Raw genomic sequence first — 27,430 nt, 5'->3', positions numbered from 1 at the left:
GGGCTTAGTGGCGCTTAGCTGAGAGCAGCACATCAGGATTTAAAAATAATTGGCATAATTTGTATTTGGAAAATAAATGGTTCATAATCCTTTTGTGTACTCAAACCCTGCACCTACTGCAAATAAGACTGTCAGTCTAACCATTTGGCTGTGAGGATGTGTAGAATGCTGTTATACTTTTACATACATCTCACACCTATGTTTAAGCACGGCTGAGCACCGAGCCACTCCACGCAAAACTGCTCAGCTATTCTTAAACTTGTCCTTTGTATTCATAATTAAATGTATCCATTTTCTATTTTAGATGTCTGGCACATGTCAATTGCTGCGTGCCATGCCGCACCATGCAAACATGAAAAAATTAATAATTTAATACATATGTATACATTGATATACTGCACTTTGACAGTGCAGAGGGTGTGTTACTCATCTCCGTACACAGTTACACACTCCTTACACTGATTCAATAACTGTGTTACATGGCTCTCCCTCAGTAACCCACCTTCATTAATATGCATGGCATGCTACCATGGGGGAACTACGTACACAGCCACAGTAACTTCCATGTAGGCTGTACACTATGCCTACACAGATTTTTATTAAATCTGGGGGATTGTCTTTTCTTCTTGATTTAACTTGTATATCAATGCATCAAAATGTAGGTATAAGGAGGAGTGCAGGCAAAGTGTTACTGCACACATTTTGCGTTTCTTTAACTTTGCACAACTGTCTTGCATACTAAGAAAAGTTAGAGAAAAATGTGTGTCCAGGTCATGCAAAAATACACATTGCTTTAAATCTGTACTAAATGGGTACATGACTATAAAACAACATAAGTGAAGTAAATCTTTGGGCACCATGCACTGAATTTCTTCAAATGTACATTATTTTGAGCTACTTAATAGCTGTGGTAAAGCCAGGAAATTAAAACTTGTGTGTGTCTCGGGAACAAGTCAGTGGTACAATGAGGTTGATCTGGAAACAAATACACAGGGGCGTATCTACTCGTCAGAACTTCTGGGGATTTGATGTCTGAAGCTATGGCTTTTTGTACAGAATAGGCTAGCTTTCACAGACAACATCTTGATTAGTCCTGAAGAAAGTATGCCATAGCTCCTTTCCATCACAGAAGATATTTTTAACAATTAATATATATTGCATTTCACAGAGATATCATGATTCTAAAATTCTAAAGCATGTTTAATTTTTGTGAAAATTACTGAATCTGAGCAGTTGTTGAATCTAAAGTTCAAACACAATTACATGTATTAGCTTATCTAGAAAATCCTAGAGATAGTATAGAATTATCTCAGCTTAATACCACTATCACCCAAAACTCTCAACCTTCCATTTCCAAAATGAGGGATACATAAAAACGGCTTACTAACAACTTCAATTAGGAAGGTTATAAGATGGCAAAAATATGCTGGTTTTACTTATAAAAATGATCTTTTAATGAATTAATCTGATTAATCTATATTTACCATGGATATTAGTTAATAAAATATCTAACACTGAATGTGTGGCAGGCCCTTTCAATGTGGAACGTCGAGGAACATGAACTTTTAAAGACTCATAGTGAGGTACACCAGAGGTATGCCAACACCCTCACTCAAAAATTGTTAGCTGGGTTAGCTATCTGTTAACCTTTTGTAAGGTTATTAGTATATGGTGCTGATTTACTAATGAATATATGATGTCATCAAGAAATTTGCATACCTGTCCATCATGCATTGCTTACATGTGATAACATGTGCAAACATGTCAAGCATGCTGTGAATGCCCACAACTACACAGTTCAGCACATGCAGGTACTCATGTATGAAATAGCCCATGTGGGTCACATTCATTTTTTTTATTTATCTGAACATTTACTTAGGGAACCCAAGAAAGATGTTGAAATTGAGTATAAAGGATTATCATACTACACTCTGTTAACGTACATTTTGTTACCCAAAATACAGACAGCAGATAGAAAATATTGCCACTCAAGCTCATGCATTAAAAATTCAATTATGTTTTTATGCAGAGAGTTAGATTGTAAAACCTTTCTCAGAAACCCTGGTCAGGCTGAGTAACAATGGTTTGCAATGAAAGGTATTATATTTGGAAAATGTTAGAGACTGTTGACAAAAGAGAATCGCATCTCTACAAATACAGAAGCATCTTTAAAGATAATAAAGCAGACTGGTTCCAGGATGGAGCCTGCACCACAGGAAACCTTGGTCTGTCTATAAAGCTGATTCATGAATAGTTGGGCTGTCAGCTGAGGGAGATGGGAACTGCAGTGTTATCTTAACAGCTTAGCTATCTCAAGGAGGGAGAAGGTGTCTTAAGCACAGCATGATAACCCCCATTGGTGAACTCTGTGGTATCCGTCTTAAGCTTACAGATGCAGCAGTGCACACTGACTAATGTTCTCAGCCTTAATAGCCGTACATCTGTCCCTATCAGCTGCATCTCATTATGAGGAAAGTCCCTCATTTTTATTCTTAAAAATGCTATGCCTCTCACTGTTGCACACTGAAAGGGTTCAACACAAATTCACTATTATAATTTTTTACACACGTCCATTGTAAATAAAACTGAATGATACTGAATTATATTAACTCATCAAAAGACCTTTTTAAGTATAAACAAACAGTTAATAATCACACTGGGATCTTCCCAGTTGAAGTGGATAGTAAGTTTTCTGCATTTTGCCCATTTGTTCCTTGTTGTGACGGGCAGTGTTCCACATTTTGGGGATATAAGGTTTAGAGCTATGCTTATATTATTACAGGTATGGCATGCTGTGGAGAGTCTGGAATACATATGGCATAGAGTAAAAACCCTTATAGCCATGAGTATGACCCAGTCTTGTCTAAATCAATAAGGAAAAAGTATTGGATCATGTCAGGGGGATCGGGAGAGACTCTTGGTGTCCATAATTAAGGAGTGTCATCAGTGGCACCCAGTGGTCTGTTGCACAGGGGTAAAAAAAAGTGTTCCTGCTATAGAAGTGCAAGACTGAGAGCTGTCTGAAATGTTACAACACATTAATGGCTGGTATGACAAAAGTGTGATACAGCGTAGTGAGACATTACTCATGAAACTAGGAGAAACTATAAATTGGTGGCCTGACAATGATATCTTCTTATCTGAATGCAGGCTTATTGCTCATATAAAGGAAACAGTGCATAATCCTATGGAATCTTACTACTAAGGTATCACAAAAGCCTTTGCCATAGTCTGTGAAGGTTTATATAAAAGTACTCCCACAGGTACCCCCCAAGTGCAAGAAATGCCAACTTGAATTAATAGTATAATTCTGAGTTCATCAACTGCTTAGTAATGGTCGATCATCCAGAGCTGGGTGGTTCAGGTTAATTAAAAGGATCAGTGGGAGAGATGTGCAGTCAGACATGCATCTGGTATGTTCTGTTTAGAGGCAGCAGTAGTTGTCGTTTCTTCCTGATTTGATATGTGGCTTTTGTCACTGCATTCATCACAGAAGGTTGACAACATGACAGTGTAAATTCATTTGGTTCTGGCTACACACCACCTAAATGTTTAGGACGGTTGATTTGCCTGTACCAGAATAATGGCCTTTCAGTGGGTGGCATTCAGCATCTCGCAGGATAGGGTGTTCTTCTTTTTTCTGTTTTATGACTGAAGTTAATGTCCACTTTTTATGTTATACTGATGTGTGGGCAGAACCCCTTTGCTATTAAGGAATAGATTTCTCATTGTTCTTATGTTTGCCCCAATGCCATATGGTTAAATTAGGGAGCTAAAATATACTTTAGTGTCTTTAAAACTCTTGGGAGCTTTATTTATGTACTATGTTTTATATTTTTATATTGTTTCACCTTACCTTATATAAATACTGCTTTAAATGTCAACAGGAGGAAACTCCCCAGCTGTATGATAGTATTAAAAATAGCCATATTTCAAATAATGCTGTGCTGGATTCGAACCTCAGAGTAAAGATTAAATCATAGTAGACTTCAGATATCAGAGATTTCTACAGGGAATACATTTGCGAAGTTTGATTAAAGAAATGGAGACAGTTGTCAGAGACTGAGAGACAGAGAGAGAGAGATAGAAAGAGAGACAAGGAGATAGAGAAAATGAGAGAGAGAGAGAGAGAGAGAGACAATAAGTAGAGCAAATATAAAATATACATAAATGCAGAAGAGTTATACATAGCCAGGAAGGTGCAACTGTACTAGTAAGCATTTTTTTTTATTTCTGCTAATCAATGAGGCCCAAAGATCTTGAATATAGAACAATGCACCATCGAGTAGCCTGGCCTCAGCTCTTAACCGTATGATGCAGAACTTTTTGACCCTTTTAGTGAAGGTCCTGGATCCTTGAGATAACATTTTTTTTTATTTTTATTTTATAACATGAGGTCAAAATATCAATATTGTAACTTTCTGATTTCTGGCTCCCCTCCTAAGCACCATGTTCAATCATAGTCTCACATCAGGCTTTGTGCCCACTGAATGGCACACAGCAACATTTATACCACTCCACAAAGGGGGAGCCAACACTGATCCCAGGGACTATTGCCCTATTAGCCTGCCGAGCCTGGTCTGTAAGGCCATGGAACGTATCATCATGGAACTCATAAACAAAGACATTGGTAACCTCCAAACTCTGGACCCCACACAGTTTGGGTTTGTGAAAGGCAGATCATACCTCTTGAACCTGATCGAATTCTTTGAGGCAATCATCAAAGTCGTAGACGAGGGTAAGGTGGTTCACACAGCCTATCTTGACCTCGCCTAGGCTTTTGACACCATCCCCCATTGTGGAATTATAGCTAAACTCACTAAACTAGTATAAATCCCTACGTCACAAGATCGGTTGCCAACTGGCTCACTGATAGAACCCACACTGTACAAGTTGCAGACTCCAAATCTGACTTCAAACCAGTGACAAGTGGAGTACCACAGGGTCAGTCCTGGGACCTCTCCTATTTGGTATCTACTTCTTTGAAGTACAGGCTAACACAGAAGGCCTTTGGCTAATGAAGTTTGCAGATGACTGCAAACTAGGAGCCATAGTTGAGTACCCAAATGATGTGGACATCCTACAGAAGGGCTTCACTGAGACAGATGCCTGGTGTCAGAGCCATGGCCTCACGCTCAATGCCAAAAAGTGCATTGTCATCCTCTTTGGTAAAAACTCTGTACCCATGAACTACCACATAGGTGGCAGTCTACTTAACAGTGGATGTTTGATAAGAGACCTTGGGACCCAGGTGGACAGTAGTTTCTCCTTTGATAATAACATCACCACAGTAGTCAAGAAATCCTTCTACGTGGCACACCTCATCACAAAAGGGTTCTCATCCAGGAAATAAGAGGTCATTGTTCCCCTCTACTTGACACTCATTAGAACCATTATAGAGTACAACGCCCCTTTTGGAATGTACCTCACAAGACATCTGCAGCAGCTGGAAAGGCCACAGAAGTACCTCACAAAGAGGATTACTAGCCTCAAACAGATGCCGTACATCGACCGTCTCAAAAAGCTTCAGCTTTACTTCATAGCATATCCCTACTCCGAGGTGATCTCTGCCTAGCATATAAAGCTATGTCAAACCTAGAGCTGTTGGACATGCTACACCAAAATAATCCAAATCCCTCTGCGCTACACACTCTAGAGACCTAAACCTTGTCATCACAATTAACAGGACATGCTGGAGGGATAGATTCCTGTCCCAGGGACTTTCCATACTCTGGAACAAGCTATCCATCTATGTCAACCAAAGTTCCTCATTAGCACTCTTCAAGAAAAATATTGATGAGTGGATGGGAAATAGGAAATACACCCCGGGGATCACTTCTGTGGTTCTGCTTGACAGAGGCACAGGAAATTAACTTTTTTGGATGGCGTAAGCCAGGGAACCTGGTTGGCTAGGCTTTCTTAGATCCTTGAACCGATAGCCTAGTACCTACCTATGAACCTATGAAAAGAAAGGCCTTTGATATCTATACTAGAATTCCATGATTTATTTCAATGCGTCCCTTATTAAACACATCAGATTTTCAATGAGGGATCTTTGGTGCTTATGAGGCAAGATTGTTTGCCATCTATTGCTGAAAGCTTAATATGTCTGGAACAAGATTTTCTGTTTTTTGTATCAGGGGGTCTAGACCTCCTGCAGTAGGATTTCCTTATTTCTGGACCAACAGCCCCTGATATTTGTAGGAATATTTTCTGATTGCTAAAGCTGACACATGGGAGATATATTGTATAATTTTTGGATTTCTCTAGCAAAGACAGAATATCTTTGCAACAGGAAGTTCTATATTCCCAGGTGGGTTTTATTACTGTAGCAAGAGATCTTGAGATAAGTAGCATGACATTATTTTATGTCTGCAGCAAATCTCTAGATATTTTTCTAAAGAGCTGAAGTAGGAGTTACTGTTATAGTGCAATACAGTCCAATCATTTGCAAAAAGCAATGTAATAAACTATCATATATTAAACCATATTCTGGCACTGTATCACCCCAAAATGGCAACTTGAAGTGTAAACACAAACTAGCTCTGCATTTCAGCACCATCTTTCTTTGTCATGATAACCATTCTTAGCACACTAGCAGAAGGGTATGTAGATTACTTCATTGCCAAGTTTGCATGTGATTCATGAATTACTGTATGTTGGTAGCACTGGAATTAGATGTTCCATAAGTAAATCTGAAGTACACTGTTGCATATGGTTCAAGCAACCTGTGTAAGTTGAGGGAAGGATTTCAAGAAGATTGTGTGGAAGGACAGGAGGGGCTAGGTTTGGGGAGGGGATTTCTTTTTTTTTAATTTTTGGTCCCCTTAACATCACACTACCAGCCCAGCTACCCAGTGCCCCATGTCCACATCAGGTTGCACAGCTACCCAGTGCCCCATGTCCACATCAGGTTGCACAACTACCCAGTGCCCCATATCCACATCAGATTGCACAACTACCCAGTGCCCCATGTCCACATCAGGTTGCACAGCTACCCGGTGCCCCATGTCCACATCAGGTTGCACAACTACCTAGTGCCCCATGTCCACATCAGGTTGTACAACTACCCAGTGCCCCATATCCACATCAGGTTGCACAACTACCCAGTGCCCTATGTCCACATCAGGTTGCACATCTAATCTCCTACCCTCCCACACTTACTCTGGTATTACTGAGTCCAGTCATGGATAATAAGGGCATCCTTGGGGCTTGCCTGTCTTTGCTTCTCTCCGGGGGGGTTTCTTTATATGGCCTACCCACTCTCTTCCCCACCTCCTGCACTCATTGACTACATCCAAGGACAAGTCCCCTCTTTGGGTCATTCTTCCCCTTATGCAGCATTACCCATGAATACTACCCATCCCTCCATGCCCCTCAATCAGATGACCAACCCACTGATCAAACCTGGGCCACCTAAGGCATAGCCAGTGCTTTATTGCTCTATGTCACAGGGCCAACTTTCGGACGGGTCTTATGTAAAAGATCACTGTTAAGGATTAATAACAAGGGGAAGGCTGGACTGTACCCTTACACGTGAACACACATATGTAATGGTAAGTGGGCTGGAGGGGAGGTGGGTTAAACATGATTTTTTCCTGCTATTTAGGATGTGACAATTGTGCAGGGAGAACCATGGAGACCTTGTGTTTTAATTACATGCTACCATATAATAACAAGGCAAAGAGACAGAAGGGTATTAACTGAAAAATGAGCACAAATGTGGAGTAACATAGGCAGAAGGACAATTTTTGCATGATGTATACAAAACTGGGGAGCGGCAACAGGAAGAGCACAGCAGGGGAGCTTGCAATCAAAGGAAATGGGTCAGCAGTCTAATTCTGATAATGAGCGTAGCTGGAGAAAGGAAAAGGTAAGAAGGAAGCATCTAGTCTTCTATGAAGAAATGTGCACAATCAGAAACTGACAACATGGAGAAGTTGGAAGGGGGGATTTATGTAATGTATGTGTCACAGTATACTGAAATGATTTGCTATACATTTATAAAAGCTTCTAGCATTCCACCTTGGTAAAATGTTAATTTATTCAACACGATACACAATATGGTATTTATGGTCCATGTAGGGGCTGGATGACAAAGCAGTAACTGTACAAAACTGGGAAGGGGGTCTTCATGAACCTCTGGAACACAGAAAACTGATAAAAGAACATGAAGGAAAATACATTTAACAAGTGCAAAGCACCTCCAAAGACAGGGCAAACACTGCTACTTTCTTTCCTCCTCCTGGTCACATATAAACATCTTACAACACTTTCTTAATTCATCACATCAAAGATTAATCCAACTAGACTAATGTGATGCGAAAAGTAGCACACTCACCTTTGGTGCAGAAAGCTGTGGGTTTTATTCCCACACCAGGTAGCTTCATTACTAACACCACATTGCAGCATAAGAGGGTGATGCACTTGAGTATGTCATACTTTGGATGAGATGTTAAAGTGACGTTCTGTCTGCTACAGCTGGTAGTAGCTCAGGTGGATGTGAAAGATCCCACAGCACCTATCAAAAAGAGAAGGGGAAGTGCCATGATGCCCTGGCCAAGTTTCTCCTAGTAGTATAAATACCACCTTGGATCTCTTCTGAAAACAGGCTACTAGCCTAATGGGACTAACCTGATTTACAAAAAGATAAAAAAAAAGTTTAGTAAGGGGAACCATCCTCAAAGAAGAATTCTTATAAAATATTGTCAACTACTTTACTAGAAGAGGCATGCATAGCAAGGTGGAAGTCATATCACAATTACCAGTAGACATCTCTATGACTTGATGAAAAATAAGTTACTTCATGGGGAAAAAGTGAGCATGGCCTCACTATTGTACAGCAGTGAAGGCTGCTTGCAAGCAAGCCGGAAAGCATAATGGTATTCAAGAGATGGTAACTGTGTAAAAAAAATGCCAAGGAAAGTAGTTACATGGGATAGTGGTAAATGTATATCCCTCAGATAACACAGTCTTTCCCCAACTCATTTACTAATAAGGAACTATTAGGATTATTTCTGTTGCTTTGTAAATTGTGCCACTTCTTTTCCTAAAACAAATACTTCTTGAAATGGGATTTGTGTCAAATTTTAGTTTTTATCATTACAACCTATTTTCTAAGTGGCAGTTTATTGGTGGCATCATTACATGGTTTCAGTAACTATTTTTTTCCCAGCATGCACAGAGCAGTATGTTTCCTAAGCTGTTTGTGTATTTGTGCATGCTTCTAAGAGGGTGTTTTGTGTTTATAGTCAAGTTCAACTTCCTGTACATCAGAAAGAAATAATGAACCTAGAGAAGTTGCCATATCAGTTTTCATAATACTGGCAAAATTAATAACTGAATGCAGGAAAACAAAACCAGCATTGTATATTTCTCATCTGTACTCATAGCGTCAGTGCTATGAAGCAGCTCGTATGATCCCTTGCTGCTATGATTTATTAGCACTTTTTTAAACTTAGGTACTGAAAATAAATGATTTATAATAACTTAGTTATACTTCAGGAAGTAGCAGCATATATCTATGTCATGATGTGTGGAAATACCACTATCAGAAAAACACTGTTGCAACTGTCATAGAACATTAGTCTATGTTTAGGAAAAGTCAAACTGCAGAACATTAGCTTAAACAAACATATAAAGCTGACACAAAAAGTACAGCATAAGAATTCATTGAAATGGTATTAGACTGCAGTGTGTGTTCTAAACATGGTTTAAGCACTTTGTTTTGTAATTCTTTCTGGGCCCCCATTCTGGATATGACCATGAAGCTCCTGTATCCCAGTGGCCATTCATTCCTTCTTACTCATCTTGTTCTAGGCCACTAGGAGAGGAGATGAGAGCCAGGGATTATGACTATCATTCAGTGGAGATTAAGGCTTTCAAATGTATATTCCAAACACCACCTAATGGCCAGAAATCAAACTGTAATGCACATTATGTTTGACTCGGCAGTATGTGAGTGCATTCATCTGCACACCATCAATGACCAGCTGGAGTACACGTGCCTTCCTTGGGGTTGGTGCTCCCAGAGTCACAAGCTGCAGAAGCTGTAGTATCCAGCCTTCCTCTAGGTGGAGCTCTTGCAGTGGGTCTACATTAATATCCTTCTATTGGAATGAGCAAGCTGGCATTAACCATTCACTCCCATCTTTCCAGGGCCAGCACCTGTAGTGACTGGGCTGCTAATCAAATTTGCATTATCAATGCCATAATCAGAGCCTCATCATTCTACATTATGGAGCCAGCTGGGGTGAAAGTAATCATAAAAAAAAATGCTTAGGACAGTATGATTGCTGCCCCTTTATAAATATATGAATCTGTGGACTTACAGATAATGCTGACATCTGTTACACTGCTGATGCTATACTGGAGAAGGGGACAAATGATACATAAAACGTGCATACTTGAGTAATATTTAAGAGTGTGGTATCTTTTTGTGCGAACAATGCTATCTATGCACATGGGTACAAACAAAAGAAGTCAGAGTCCTCCATTATTGTCAAGTGTAGAACAAGAGGAAACTGCCTATTTCTACATTTCCACAGGAAAAAAAAGCTAAATAGAAATTTAAGGCAGACAGGAGAAGTACACAAAAAAACATGTCAAAAATGACATTACTTCCCTGAGGGACTATCTCACTATATGACTGACGCAGACCCATCACTTAATCCTTCTGTCAGGCCTTTTGTCTCTTTTCTAACCCCTCTCACTCATCTCAGCAGGTGGGTAAACTCCTCCTCCAGGACTGACATTTGAAATGACAGACTCTTTAAATTCATTGTACTGAGTGATGTACAAATTTTGCTGACTAGGACATTCAGTTCTGCTTTCATGCAAAACTGTAAAGCTGTTCAAAATGAAGACAAGATGTGTCAGTATTTCATAAGGTCCAAACTGACATGCATTGCTAGATTTCCAGTAACTACTACCCAATGACTGCCAGTTGTTTATTTTAAAGGAGTATTTCTTTTCCTTCATTTTTACAATGTGAATGCTACATTTATACTGGATAGTCATATGTGTTATGCAAGTGAAATTAATAGTATATCATGCCAGAAATGTGAAGATTCTTTTTTTCCCACTGTAATTATTTTTATTTTTTAAACACCTTTATTAAATTATCACTTAAGACATAGGCACATAGATTAATCAAAATGCAAAGAAAACAAATCATAATAACATTTTTTTCATGCAGTATACACTGCATACAGTATATGTTTTCTTTCTTTATAATAATTGTCATAAATTCCAACATTACATATACTGCACAATTCGTGCCACTCTTCCTCCTGAACATTATTTTCCATGCATTGTTCCCACAAATTCCATTTATTTCTATGTAATTTGTTCCTTCCCTTATCTAAATATTTCTCCTCCAGTTCTTTGATCTTTTTAATGATATTCAATCCTTCAGTTACAGATGGTTTAGATTTTGATTTCCATTTTCTAGTAATTGCTTTTTTGGCAGCCAGTAGCATTAAACTTAATAAGTCCTTACTGTGACTAAGTAATTCATATCCTGTCCCAGCTCATCACACTCCCAAAATTGTATTCTCAGTAACCTCTCTCATTCTACCTCCAGAATTTGTTATCTACCTGATTAAAAATTCTTTGAAGTCTCCTCAGGAAATAAACATACCTACGCAAACACTTCCAAGCAAAAATCCTAAACCTTCTGCACTTTGTTGCATACTTGGGAGCCTTACATATGTCTTCCCACTGTTCTCTTCTAAATTGCTTTTCCAGTCTCTCTTCCCAATCTTTTCCAACATCCTCTGATTGGTTCTTATAGTTCAACCAAAGATCCAAGAACTCCAAGAATGGAAACCACTGCCACCATGAAAAAAGCAGTAGTAGGTGCGATAATCCACACTTTTGGATTCTTATAGTTATCTGAAGATTGTTTTCTTGGTGGTGTACAAGGAGTCATGTGACTATAAGACCATCCTTTGCAGGTATTATGGGGTACAAACACATGGGGAGGTCTGAAGTTAGTTTCATACTTCCACTTCCTGGTATAAACATTTAAGAAACAAAAGATGTCACATCCTGTAATATTTATTGCTGCAATATTCTGAGCTGGAGTGTAAAGAAATGCAAAACGGAAGCTTCTATCATTTCTAGCAAAATCAGCATTCCATGTATATCTAACAAAACTTTATGTATCTGAGCTCTTCTTGCATGCCAGTCTAAAAAGATTTATTTCTTAATAATAATAATAATAATAATAATAATAATAATAATAATAATAATAATACAAGAGAAGAAAATTGTTAGCTTACTATATAATTTAGTGACTAAGGTAATAAACATACTACCTATATATTATGTTAGTCTTAGTTTGTTTAATACCATCTGCACATAGTGTGACATTGAGGATGATTCTGAAAAAAAACTCCATGAGTCCTTTGAAAACAGGTGCATGTTTTAGTTAGTTTGACCATGTTCTTGTAACCTAAACATAATTAGTTGGTGCAGTGTTGGCAGTTTGTTGAGGGACGTTGTTGCCAATGCAGTTTCCTAGGACTGCATTATCCATCTTACTATTCTGTACAAGAATCACGAATGTGACTGCTGCTTCCAGTCAGGATCCCGCCTCTTCCAGTCAGGATCTTGCCGCTTCCAGTCAGGATCCAGCCTCTTCTAGTTAGGATCCTGCTTCTTTCAGGTGGGATCTCCTCAGCTTTGTTTATTACCATTTTGGGGCCATGGGCTGTTTTCTACGACTGTCACTACGTCCTCAACCCCCCCCCCCCATACAGAAGTTAGGGCAATGAAACTACAGCAAAGAAAGAGTATTAAACCACTGAATAACCGGTCTTCATTCAGTGCCACAGTTTGTAATCTGTGGATTCCTACCTCATACCCCCTGCCACAGGGTGCATTACATGTCTTTCTGTCATTTCCTATAAGTGAATACCATGAGGTAATCTAAGTCCCATTTTTATATGATGGGATAGTTTGGTTGTACACAGTTTATAGCTCTATCCAAACCTAGACATATCCAGATGAAAAGAGCTGTCTGCTAACCTTCCATATCTGCATGTGCACAAAGTACGTGGATACCCTCACTCTCACCATTGCTATAGTCTTTAAAAAAGTGAGAGATTAGCAAGAAGCACATTGTGATATGTTGTGGTATGATAATTTAATATATTTTAAATTTCTAATTTAATTTCTTGCTATAGTCAAGCAAACCAGGGCAAACAAAAATGTTTTCGGTGATTCTGAAGAACAAACTGCAGTGTAGTTGTCTTACAGAGTCGCTTTAATTATTATTTTTCTGCAAAGGACATCAGGGCAGGGCAGTGGTAAGGTCTCTACCTCATGGGTCCCAGGATAATTATTACTTTATAGTTACTGCCTCTTTGAAGCTTGCAACCTCTCCCCACGTCTGTGTGAGTTTCTCTGGGTATTCCAGTTTCATACTACCTCCTGGAAACATGCTAGTTAACTGGCTATACTAAATTTTTCACATCTATATATTACATTTAACCTTGTCCTTGTTGTGTGAGTCCATGGTGAAAAGGATCCATGTTCCATTTAGATAGATAAATAAATAGAGAGATAGATAGATAGATAGATAGATAGATAGATAGATAGATAGATAGATAGATAGATAGATAGATAGATAAGATAAATATTAATATATATGTTGAGATGGACAGGCATTTCTAAATACAATTATTGTCACAATCAATTTGTTTATTTAAAATCAAATAAAAACCTTTTTAAAAGAGATGGATAGACACATATGTAGACAGATAGCTAGACAGATAGAGAGACATATAGATAAATAGATCATTAGATAAAAATTAAGATAAATATTAAGATAAATGTTGAGATGGATAGTAGATAGAAACTGAGTACAAATAAAACAATTGTAATGGCAGCAAATGGGGGGAATCAGAAGAAGCTGAGAACTGAGATAGAAGGGGAAAAAAGTGGAACAGGTTAACAGCTTCAAGCATCTGGGAGGGGTGGTTGAGGAGAAGAGAAGTCTGAATGATGAAGTCAAAGACAGAATCAGAGGGGCTGCAGTCAACGTGGACGAGTGTCAGGAGTAGTATGTGAAAGAAGAATGCCAAGGAAACTGAAAAGTAAAGTGTACAAAACAGTAGTGTGACCAGTACTACTGTATGGTACAGAAACCTGAACAGTAAAGGGACAGCAGCTGAGGAAGCTAGAGGTGATGGAGACGAAGTGCCTCAGATGGGTGGTAGGATGCACATTGTAAGATAGCTGGAGAAATGAAGAGCTCCGATTGCAGAAAAAGTCAAAGAGAACAGACTATTGTGGTTTAGACACATGTGGAGAAAAGCAGGAGATAATCTAGTGAAGGAGGTTTGGGACAGACAGGAAGAAGTCAGGATGAAACAAGGCATCCAGCAAAGAGGTGGAGGGACTGTATGAGAGAAGACCCGCAACAGTCAAGCATGAGTGTTGAAGAAGGCAGGAGAGTGGCACTGAATAGGGAGAGATGGTGACAGCTGACATGATAACCTGACACATGTAGAAAAGGGGAAAAAGGGGGGGGGTAAAGGTAATAGTGATGATGACAGACAGATAGATAAATAGATAGAGCCATAGATATATAAATAAATAAATAGAAAAATACGTAGACTGATAGATTGATAGACAGACATAGATATATAAATAGCTAGATATTAAGATAGACAGACAGATATGAAAATATGTATTAAGGTAGCTAGATCAATAAATAAATAGGTAGGCATAGATATATAGATAGATATTAAGATATATATTAAGATAGTAGACAGGTAAATAGATAGACAGATAGCTATCAGGTTATTTACTCTTTATTTGTGTGATGGGCACATGTAAGGTGCTACATAAAGTACATGCATTTTTTGCCAAGTCATATTTCTAATGTTTGCTAAACATGTCAAAATGGAATGCTATGGTACAATACTTTCACCTATTTGGATTATGTCAGCTCACCCTCATATCTCTCAAATGTAACTCTTTACGAGGAACGTACCTCATTTGGGGTCTTAAAAAGTTCATGTTCCTCAAAGTTCCACGCTGAAAGGGTCTGTCACACATTCAGTGTAATGAGTTTTTTTAACTGATATCCATGGTAAATAGAACTGACTCATATTAATTCATGTAAAGATATTTTTTATAAGTAAAACCAGCATATTTTGATTATCCTTTGAGCTTCCTAGTTGAAGTTGATAGTAAGTTGTTAGTATGTGTTCCACATTTTGCCCATTTGTTCCACATTAAGAGGGCTAGTATTCCTCAATTTGGAGATGGAAGGTTGAGAGATACGCTCACCCCACATTTCACAGCATCCCTGGCCCCCCCTGATCTGCTGACAACCCTACTAGAATAATGGCACTGACTGAATAAAACAAGTTAAAGTGGCCACAACACCTTATTATTCAGTTTGGGCAGTCTCTCATCTCAGAGTTAGTTTGTTCTCACACCACCTGATTGTTACTTATATAAGAGTACTATGGTGGTTACTCTAAATACTGTCTAGGCCGCTTACAAAGTATTTTTGAGTTGCTGTCCACCCTACTGTTGGCCATTAAGGGCTGAGGAGAAAAGAGACTTCTGTTAAACTACACATTTCACGATAAGTGACTTGTTGATTGCTTTTCAATATATTATTATCTCTACAACATGTAGTGCAGTTTATATTCTTATCATTCTTTAAATCACACCTAAGACATAATTCACACATATTATAAAATATGTATAAATATAATATAATAAATATAATATAATATAACATAACATAATATAATCTATACTTATATTATATATAAAATATTATAAAATAAAATATTATAAAATATGTATAAATATAATGTAATATAATAAATATAATATAATATAACATAACATAATATAATCTATACTTATATATAAATATTATAAAATAAAATATTATAAAATATAAAATATTCAATTTTCATGAGATTGAATTCGGGGACTTGTACATATGACAGTTATATTACAATACACAGTTATATTACTGTGCACAAACAACATTTAAACAGATTTTATGTTATTCCCTCTGTTAATGCTATGTTATTCTCTTACAAAAAGATGACAAATCTCTTAAACTAACAAACTACAGACCTATGGTCAACTTGTCCCTTCTATATACGTACCTAAACATTGCATTCACCTACAGCTGTTCATCTGTGTAACAGAGTACAAGTTATTTAACACAACACAGCCTTGGTTTAGGCCAGGTCATAGCACAGAAACAGGATTACTATAACAAATTATATTCACTAAGGATGAAATCAAAGTATACTTGCATACCTGTTTTTAGATATAGCCAAAGCATTTGATAAAGTTTCACATTCTATACTGTTACTTACATTCAAGGAAATGGGCCTCTCAAACAGTACAATCACTTAGTATAAATAGCTACCTCAGCCATCAAACATACCTCTCAACTTTCCAGATTTTCTCAGAATTTCCAGATTTTTGCCATATAGTTATGGTCTGTTCATCATAAAATTTGTGTTTTTTTTGGTAAATTGTCGATGATCAGAATCACTAGATAGTGACATACATTTCAGTTTCAGCCTTCAGGTCCTTCCAAAAATGCATGACGATACAAAACCTATTACTCTAGCTACTTCTTAAGTTTATAAGAGCAATATTTAAACTTTGTACCCCATTATTTTATCTTTATCTGGATTTCTTGTGTTTAGAAGAGGTATGTCACTAAACTGCATGTGTACACTAGGCTGGTCAGCAGTTCTTAGCAAATAGCATCAGGTATGCCATAAGGTTCAATATTAGGAGTTTTACTCTTTAATATAGTTATAAATAAAATGCATGTAGATTCTCACCCAGCAAAACTAATCCAATATGCAGATGGGACTAATATGTGTGGCCTCTTTAACCAAACAACCAGGACAACCTGCAACATTCCTTTACAAAAACTTAAAAACTGACTAGATCAAGCTAAACTACTCCTAAAGCCAATAAAACTAAACAAATTATATTTTCACTACAGGCATAGCTAGGGTAGGGTGAAGGGGACAGTTACCATTTGTACAAGTTGTCAGGGTACATTATATTCAGTACCGATGTGATATTCCATTTGCCAAAGTACTTTAGTGCCCCATGCATGGTTATTAGTAGTACTAGCATTCAGCAATGAATTTCAGTACTGCATTAGTGGGTAGGGCCCTGTGTGGTATAGTGCAGCACTGGCCTTCAGAAATAAATGTCAGTATTGCATTAGCGATCATGGTTGAAGCACAACAGTGCTCCATGTGCAGTATTGTGTAATACCAGCCTTCAGAAATGAATGATAATACTGCATTAGTAGTCAGGGCTCTGTGTGGTCCAGTACAGTACTGGCCTTCAAACATTAATTGAATAACACATCAGTGGTCATTCAGTGCTCCTTAACCCAAGACTCAAAATTACAGCTTAATAATATAATCAGCCAAAATTCTAGAAATGAACAACTACAAAATTCAAAACTATTGGGAATTATAATTGACCAGAGATTGAAATTTGATCATCACATCCAGCATGCAGTTCAAAAAAACAGCCACAAGCTAGGAGTTGATATTTCCTAGAAGAGTATGCCCAGAAGAATATTTACTTCCTAGTCTCCTATATGTCCTATACATTTTCATTAACCTAGTCCTCTCAGCTAGCCAAACTGGAGCAATCTTTTATTAAAACTGAAAAGTTTGCAAGTAACTGTATTAATCAAAAACAGCACTGTCTGACAATTCAGTCCTTGAACTCGCTGCAACTATCTACTCTACTAAGCTACCCTTATATTAAGACTGGCAACAACTTTTTCTATACCTCAGACAGATAACCTGCCATAAGCCAGTTATTAAACCCAACATACAATTGTGCAGAATAAGCCAAAACTTTGTGACTCACTCAAGAATTAAAAATTATAACTGTGACTATTTTATAGTCTGTATGCATCACTAGACTGTGGACTCAGTCCCCAAAAATATCAAAAATATATCATTTTATCTACAGTTTAAAATCTCAGTGAAGATATATTTCTCCATAAAATGGTCCTCACTTCTTACAACTCCATTTCTGAGCCCCCGTCTTATTTTAAAGCATATTCCATTAATAATTTACGTAAAAGTCCATTGAAATCATGCCTAGCAATAAAGTAATGTTGCCCATGTAAAAACCCCATTGTTAAGGCCCCATCCTCATGCAATGAAATCAAACAAATATCTTAAACTTATAATTACACCATAATAAAGTCCTGGTTACAAGTCTCAAATGAATTTTAACTGCTTGTATAAAATATACATGCCTCACTTGCTGTCCTTGTGCTAAAATTGCAGTGTGACTATACGCATGCATATTGTAAAATAATGCTGAATGTTCTAGTGATTTGTATACCAAGCTCTGTAGAAGTGTGTGAGCATAACATGCTGTAAATAGTATTATATGGTACATGTGACATGATGGTTACCTGTTACATGCTTAACATGCTGTAAATAGTATTATATGGTGCATGTGACATGATAGTTACCTGTTGCGTGCTTAGCATGCTGTAAATAGTATTATATGGTACATGTGACATGATGGTTACCTGTTACATGCTTAACATACTGTAAATAGCATTATATGGTACATGTGACATGATGGTTACCTGTTACGTGCTTAACAAGCTGTAAATAGTATTATAATGTACATGTGACATGATGGTTATCTGTTATGTGCTTAACATGCTGTAAATAGTATTATATGGTGCATGTGACATGATAGTTACCTGTTACGTGCTTAGCATGCTGTAAATAGTATTATATGGTACATGTGACATGATGGTTACCTGTTACATGCTTAACATACTGTAAATAGCATTATATGGTACATGTGACATGATGGTTACCTGTTACGTGCTTAACAAGCTGTAAATAGTATTATAATGTACATGTGACATGATGGTTATCTGTTATGTGCTTAACATGCTGTAAATAGTATTATATGGTACATGTGACATGATGGTTACCTGTTACGTTACAAATTCCTCAATGTAAGCAGTGCTGGAGCTTTTTCCCCAGGCCTTCAGTGCAAAAGGGTTTAGTCCAATCTAACTGTCCCAATAAACAAAGGCAAATAAACAAACAAACAAACAAACAAATAAATGTGTTCTATTGACATTCAGTAAACAAACTGACAGTTTTGCAAGCAGTGTGTGTGTGTGTGTGTTTGTGTGTGTTTGTGTGTGTGTGTGTGTGTGTGTGTGTGTGTGTGTGTGTGTGTGTGTGTACATGTGTGTGTGTGTGTTTGTGTGTGTGTGTGTGTGTGTGTGTGTGTGTGTGTGTGTGTGTGTGTGTGTGTGTGTGTGTGTGTGTGTGTGTGTGTGTGTGTGTGTATAGTACACGTTAAGATGGATGAATGAATGTTTTGGCCTAAAATGCCAATTTCAATGAAATGCCATGCTTTCCAGTACTTTGTTATTTCAAATTCTGGAAATGAATAGTAATTTTTTTTTGAAACATCACTGTCCTTGACTGTCACAGCCCATTTTGCTAACAAGGTATGTGTGCTGCTTTTAGCACTTAAAACTAACCTTTCATCTCTTAGGTACAGACAGGATTTCTTACAACACCTACTCCTCAGCCCATGTTCTTTCCTAATGCATCTTCATTCGTCCTTTACAAGTTTTTCTGTAACACATGGTTTAACCCATCGTATTTGTACACTTTCTCTTCAATTACTTGCAGATTTTCCCTACGGCATCTCCCACCATCCGATTTTCCTTGGAACAAGCTTTACTAATTTCTAATAACTCCACTGAACAGCCTGAGAAGCTGCTGATTTACTAATTATTTCTCATACAAGTAGACAGGCAAGGGCTTCCCAAATGCTTCCCCACTTATTCCTGCAGAACTTTACATCCATTGTTGCTTGTATCACATCCTTTAAAGTTTTCCTGTTTTAATTGTAGGCTTCAGTTTACTTTACTCGTCAGGTACAGAACTAAAGCAAAAGCAGATGATACGCCTCCTCAGTACCGCACTGCATTCGATTATTTATTAATGCATTTCAATTTGTTTATCAGGGGAGTGCACTGAGCATTATAGATCATTTGCAGGCACAGCCCAGGTGAAGAGATTCACAAGAAAAGAAAATAGAACAAATTCACAAACACAAAGTAATCACAGAAGGTAGATAATCCCATAGGCAACTGATAGAATATGTGCATATTATTAGCAGAGTAGAAAATCAAATGTGAATTAATTTTAGCAGCAGCAGCGGAAAAAAGAGGGTCAAAGTAGAAGTGATGCAGGTGACGAGGGAGTTAGGTTGTGTTCAGTGGAAAAGCACTTGCAGTCAGATTTTTGACAAAGGTATCTTTTGAGTTGAGCTCTGAAGGTGGGGAAAGAGGAGATTTGAAGTGTGAAGGGATTGCCAGAGTTTGGGTGCAGGAACGGAGAAGTAATGGTCAGTACAGTGCAGTTTAGTTTGGGATGTCTGGAGTGAAAGAGTTAATTGGGAGAGGTTGCTGAGGTTGTAGGGACTGGTTGTATTACGGAGTTTGGCTGCATGAGGTGGAAAGGTACTTGGCTGAAGCAGTTTGAAAACAAGAGACCCTAGGAGTAGCTCAACTCTGTAGGATACTGGTAGACATTTGGCCTTGGAGAGGGTGATACAGTGGTGTTCCTGAAGGGAGGAACTGGAAATGAATCTGCAGATTTTTATTTTCAATGGACTGTAGAGTGAATGAGTTGGTTTCAGAGGCTGTGGCTTTGATGGGGAGCCCATATTTAAGTTGAGGAAGGAGGGGAAGGACTCCTTTGCCTATTGCAGCTTGGAGAGAAAGGAAGACATTTTCCAGAACCAGAATAAATGAGAACTGGTCTTTTTCCTGGTGTTTTTAATGTGGCTTTGGAAGTTAAGAGACAGGTCTAGCCATAAACCCAAGTATTTAAAGGATGTGGTGTTTCTATTGGGCAACTGTTGAGATCTGTGATGAGATTTTTAGGAGTCTTTTTCAGCTTTTGTGATATTCCAAATATCATACTTTTTGTTTAAGAGGGGTTTAGGAGTAGCATATGATTGTTTAGACGAGAACTAAGAGAGTGCAGGTCAGACTGAAGCTGAGTTGGAATAGCTGAATGTGAGGGACTGGACTGAAGAATAACCACGTCATCTACATAAAGAGTAATAGGAAGGTTAGGGAGATCAGAGAGCAACTTATTAATAAAAATTGAAAACAAAAGAGAGGCGAGTATGGATCCTGGTGCACTCTTCTGCTAAGGGGTGTTAGCGGTGATATCCTTACAAATCTAAACTCTACACTAAAATACAAACTAACCTCCTGTTGCAACAAATCAGCTAAATGTGCTACCAGCACTGCACACCACACTCACCAATGCCAAGTGTTAAAGCAGCTAAACTGGCCAGAGCTTAACAGCTACTTAATATACTCTCATCTAATTATGGCATACAAATTGATATAGTATCCTGAACAATGCCCTGTATTAAAAACATATTAATACCCTACACCCACACAGTGGACCTCTGTTCTGGTGAACCATTTCACATTAGGGTTAGGGTGTGGGTTAAGGTAAGTGCATACATGGTAGTATATGCAAGATTTAGTGTAGGGTTAGAAGTAGGGTTTAGTTTAGGGTTAGAAGTAGGGTTTTGGTTAGTGTATGTATGTGGTTTATTTAGTTTGTTTGGGTAGGTAGTATGTAGCGGGCGGTGGGGTGGGACAGCTATGATGGTTTGAGTTTTTGAATTTCACAGTTTAGGGTGTTTGGTGTATTCATGGTTCGCAGAATATGTGTCTGTGCTTATGTATTCAGGTAAGTACACCTTTTTGCTTTTAATATTGACCCAATAAAAAATACCTCACATAATCCAGATCATGTTCACATTCATCACCAGGTTGAGATCTCTAGTAAAAGCAGACACCTCTCATAGCTTATCACTGTTTGCCCTCCTCTCCATGAATTATTATACCCCTAACAACTTTCTCTTCTGCACTTGAATCAATACACCCCTTTTCACCCCCCTCTTAAACAACACTTTGCATCTTTCCCTTTTTCTAAGTTATAAACCTTTTAGATACACTACTTTGGAACAGGAAACCTAAATAGAACTGTGGTCTCTCTTTCTCTTTCTCTGCAGTAGTGGGGGCTATTGTGTTTCACTTCATTGATATTCAGTACTAAACTCTTAGTCTAGAGGGTTTCTCTGTATTTATAAGTGTTAGTCACATATCTTTGAATTTATTACTGCTCAATATCTGAGTTGTTTGTCTTCTGCTACATACCTACAATCAACTGCATTACTAGATGAGTTAAGTACAAACTTGCAGTGTAAAAGATTGTACTGCATTTTATTTTTCTGTCTATTTAATTGTTTCATTGAATATTGTGGTCTGTGTCTTTCTGTAGTTATTTCTTTTTCTATTTAATTGTTTCATAGAACACTGTGGTCTCTCTCTCTCTCTCTCTGCAGTTAGTTTCCTGCCCTCCCTCCCTATTCTTGTTCTGGTATTAATCCTGGTGGCATTGGAATTGCCTGCCCCTCCTGTAAATTTGTGTTTGAACACTCCTCCTGGGTCTATCTCATTTGCTCACTCAACCAAGTACAGTGAGATCATATTTTGACTTCAGACACTCCTACCAGTCTCATCTGTTCAGCTCTATTCCAGCTCTATTCCAGGCTAGTATCAATAGCTCATTCTACCTAATACAGAGAGAACATTTGTGAAGGGCAAGCCACTTAGGTCCTTAATTTTGAATTATATTCTATTTATTCTTTTTCCCTTTCCACCTTACAAAACAAAACAAAAAAATTCTAAGCTTGTTTCCTGCCTTTCCTGTAACTAGTCTAATCCAGATACAGATTTGCTGTAACCAGGACTGTTTGTGCACTTCTGAGCCCCCAACGCCTTTCTGTGTTGGAGTGAAGCCATCTTGTTTATCAGTGGGAGTGGTAAGCACTAGGTAGCCTATTTACCACAAGAGTGGTTTCTGGCCCAGAAATTGTAGTTTATTGGCCGTTTGGGCAGTTTTTCCATCTCTTTCAACTTTCTAGTTTAAAAGCCTGCATTTGTGCTTGTTTCCCACCTTTCCTGTAACTAGTCTAGTCCAGATAAAGATTTGCTGTATCCAGGACTGTTTGTAAGCTTCTGAGCCCCCCAAGCCTTTCTGTGTTGGAGGAAAACATTCTAGCTTATCAGTGGGAGTGGTAAGCACTAGGTAGCCTATCTACCACAAGATCCAGGTACAGGTTCTTAGTTTTAGCACTTGAATTTGCTTATTCATGCTCAGCACTTGTTCAGAACTTGTTGTTAGCACTAAATAAGCTACAAATTACTACAGCACTCAGCCTTCCTCTTTACCTAGAGGAAAACAAATTTTGTACTTACTTTCCACATTTGCAGAGAAAAACAGCTCTTATACTCACTTTCCTCACTTGTCTAGACTAGGAAAGTAGTTTTGTATTAAGGCATGTCCAAGGGTCAGCTCCTAGTTTTCTCTCCTGTCTATCTGATGATCTGGGCATCATGGGGCAATGTAGCAATTGCCTTATGTACATAGACAACCCTCTCCTCCTACCACCCAACACCACAACCTGTGAGAGATGCACTTATCTAGCCAAACTAGAGGTAAAGCTCTCTTCAACCAAGCCTGAACTTGACAGTCAAGAGGAGAAGTTAAACACATGCACCACGCCATACTCATCACATAGTCCAACTAAACCAGCACCACCAAAATCCACACATAGAAACACAAAAACATTCACTGAGGCTCTCAGTAATAATCTTCTCAACCAGCAGAGACCTCTAAAGCAGAAACACAAGCAACCTCTACCCCCCCAACACAACCCAAATGACACATAGCCCACAGACTCAGTGTGCCAATAAATCACAGCCCATAAGGCAAAGCAACGTACCCAACACACTAGTCATAGGTGACTCTATAGTCAGGCACACTGATGTCTCACTCACCAGGCTAAACAAGGAGAAGGTTACTGTCAGCTGCCTGTCAGGTGCCAGGATCTGCCACATAACCCACGCACTCAGGTCACTCCACAATAAGTACAAATATGATGCTGTCATTGTCCATGTTGGTGTGAATGACCTGAAATGTACCTCCTTGGACCACATGAAAAGAGACATGGAAGAGCTCTCTGATCTTGTAGCCCAGGCAGTTATGACTCTAGCCCTGTCATCACCCAGAATGATACCACAGTACAAGGACAAAATGATTGACTTCAACAATTGGCTAAGCATCTGGTGTTATTCTAAGGGAATCCAGTATCTGTCTGCCTGGGACAACATGGTCGACAGACCACGATGCTTTGCCAGAGATGGCCTGCACCTGTCACCCCTGGGATTCTGGATACTGGCTAAGGGTTATGCCGCCCCTATAGTGCCTTTTTTAAGCAAGGTTCAAATGACAAATTCGCCACCGTAACAGGAACAGGCAAGCAAAAACTGAGCGTAATGCTACTCAATGCTAGAAGTCAAAATCTCAAAATGCACTCACTTAAAGCATTCCTTAAAATGGAGAACATCTATATCTGTGCAGTGACTGAGACCTGGTCAAGGCTCTAGAGAGCACCCCTGCATTATGAGTCTATAACTCATACCACAATTTTTTGGCCATCTAACCTGGACCAGAACACCAAAGGCGGAGGTGTATCCATATTCATTAAGGATATCCACACCTCCAGGCTAGTTGTGCAGCATAATGCATCCAAGGTTATCCAAGTGCAATTAAGTTGTGCAACATAATGCATCCAAGGTTATCCAAGTGCAACTAACTCGGGGCAAAACTGCAATCCAAATTGTAGCTTGCTACAGATCCCCCACCATGCCCCAGGATTCCCACTACTCTTTTCTTGATATACTGGAAAATATTAGGGTTCAACCAAACACGCTAATAATGGGCGATTTCAATGACCCCCACCATTAACTGGAAAAACTACTCATGTGCCAACTCCTTCACTCAATGCTTTCTGGGATTCATAAATTCCAATGCTCTGGATCAACTTATCCACACCCCCACCAGGGGCAACAATATCCTAGACCTAGTCATTACCTACATGAGTGACCGGTGTTCCACACCTGAAGTCAACTCCTCATTGGTCAGATCCAACCATAAGCTAATCATCCTAGATATCTGCATCCTGCCCCCACCCACCATTAAGGAAACCATGATAAAAAATTTCTCCAAAGCCAACTTCATGCTTCTTAAGACAGAAGTGGCGAACTTCATGACACCCATGCAGATGGACAATACAGTTATGACTGCTGAATCCTACACAAATGCACTCTATAAAGCTCTTATACGAGTGCATTGATCATGTTATCCCAAACAGAACCAAGACTCTATCCTCCAAAAAAAGGAAGTCAATCTGGTGGTCCCCTGCCATAAACAAACTCTACTACAGAAGGAAGAAACTATTGCAAAAGAGAGTAAAATCCCATGAGTGGAGGAGCTTCCTGGTCAGCCTCAGTAAGAAGCTGAGATCCCTTATAAAATCCTCCAAAGCTAGCTATGAAAACAAAATCACCACTAATTCTAAGGGCAACCACAAAGCATTCTATAGCTATGTCAAGAATCTCAGTGGCAACACCCAGATCTGCTCTGAGTTACAGCACAACGGCACGAAAATTACAGAACCAACTGATATTTCCAACATCCTGGCAGATAGGTTCAGTGCTAACTTTACCCTCCTCTTACCCCGTAAAGGGCCCATATCTATACAGAAATACTGCAGAGTCCCTGTAATCACATCTATACAGGTAAAAGCTGCACTCTATAAAACCAAAAACACAGCATCCATGGGACTGGACAACATCCCAGGCTGTGTTTTACATGAACTTCAGAACGAACTGGCTCCCCACCTAAGCACCATGTTCAAGTCATAGTCTCACGTCAGGCTTTGTGCCCACTGAATGGTGCACAGCAACAGTTATTCCACTCCACAAACGGGGAGCCACCACTGATCCTGGGAATGATCTCCCTATTAGCCTGATGAGCCTGGTCTGCAAAGCCATGGAACGTATCATCATGGAAGTCATAAACAAAGACATTGGTAACCTCCAAACTCTGGACCCCACCCAGTTCGGGTTTGCAAAAGGCAGATCCTGCCTTCTGAACCTGATTGACTTCTTTGAGGCAGTCACCAAAGCCGTAGATGAGGGTAAGGTAGTTCACACAGCCTATCTTGACCTCACCAAGGCTTTCGACACCATCCCCCATTGTGGAATTATAGCTAAACTCACTAAACTAGGTATAAATCCCTACATCACAAGATGGGTTGCCAACTGGCTCACTGACAGAACCCACACTGTAAAAGTTGCAGACTCCAAATCTGACTTCAAACCAGTGACAAGTGGAGTACCACAGGGTTCAGTCCTGGGACCTCTCCTGTTTGGTATCTACTTCTCTGAAGTACAGGCTAACACAGAAGGCCTCTGGCTAATGAAGTTCGCAGATGACTACAAACTAGGAGCCATAGCTGAGTCCCCAAATGATGTGGATTTCTTACAGAAGGGCCTCACTGAGACAGATGCCTGGTGTCAGAGGCATAGCCTCAAGCTCAATGCCAAAAAGTGCATTGTCATCCCCTTTGGTAAAACCTCTGTACCCATGAACTACCACATAAACAGCAGTCTACTTAACGCTGAATGTGTGATAAGAGACCTTGGGACCCAGGTGGACAGTAGTCTCTCCTTTGATAATCACATCACCACCGTAGTCAGCAAATCCTTTTATGTGGCACACCTCATCACAAAAGGGTTCTCATCCAGGAAAAAAGAGGTCATTGTTCCCCTCTACTCGGCACTCATTAGACCCATTATAGAGTACAATGCCCCTTTTGGAATATACCTCACAAGACATCTGCAGCAGCTGGAAAGGCCACAGAAGTACCTCACAAAGAGGATTACTGGCCTCAAACATATGCCCTATACTGACCATCTCAAAAAACTCCAGTTTTACTCTGTAGCATATTGCCTACTCTGAGAAGCTCTCTGCCTAACATATAAAGCTATGTTAAACCCAGAGCTGTTGGAAGTGCTGCACCTAACGAAATCCCAATCCCCCCGAGCTACATGCTCTAGGGACCTAAACCTTGTCACCACAATAAACAGAACATGCTGGAGGGATAGATTCCTGTCCCAGAGACTTCCCATCCTCTTGAACAAGCTACCCATCTATGCCAAACAAAGTTCTTCATTAGCACTCTTCAAGAAAAATCTTGATGAGTGGATGGGAAATAGGAAATACACCCCGGGGATCATTTCTGTGACTCTGCTCGACAGGGGCACAGGAAAATAGCTTTCTTGGGTGGCATAAGCCAGGGAACCTTGTTGGCTAGGTTTACTTAGGCCCTTGGGCTAATAAACTAGTACCTACCTATGAACCTATGAACCTATAATCCTATACCAAGCTATCTC

The sequence above is a fragment of the Protopterus annectens genome, chromosome 5.part0 (assembly GCF_019279795.1).
Source record: "Protopterus annectens isolate FY-2018-M chromosome 5.part0, PAN1.0, whole genome shotgun sequence".
NCBI lineage: Eukaryota > Metazoa > Chordata > Ceratodontiformes > Protopteridae > Protopterus > Protopterus annectens.
Note: the sequence above shows the minus strand (reverse complement) of the source record.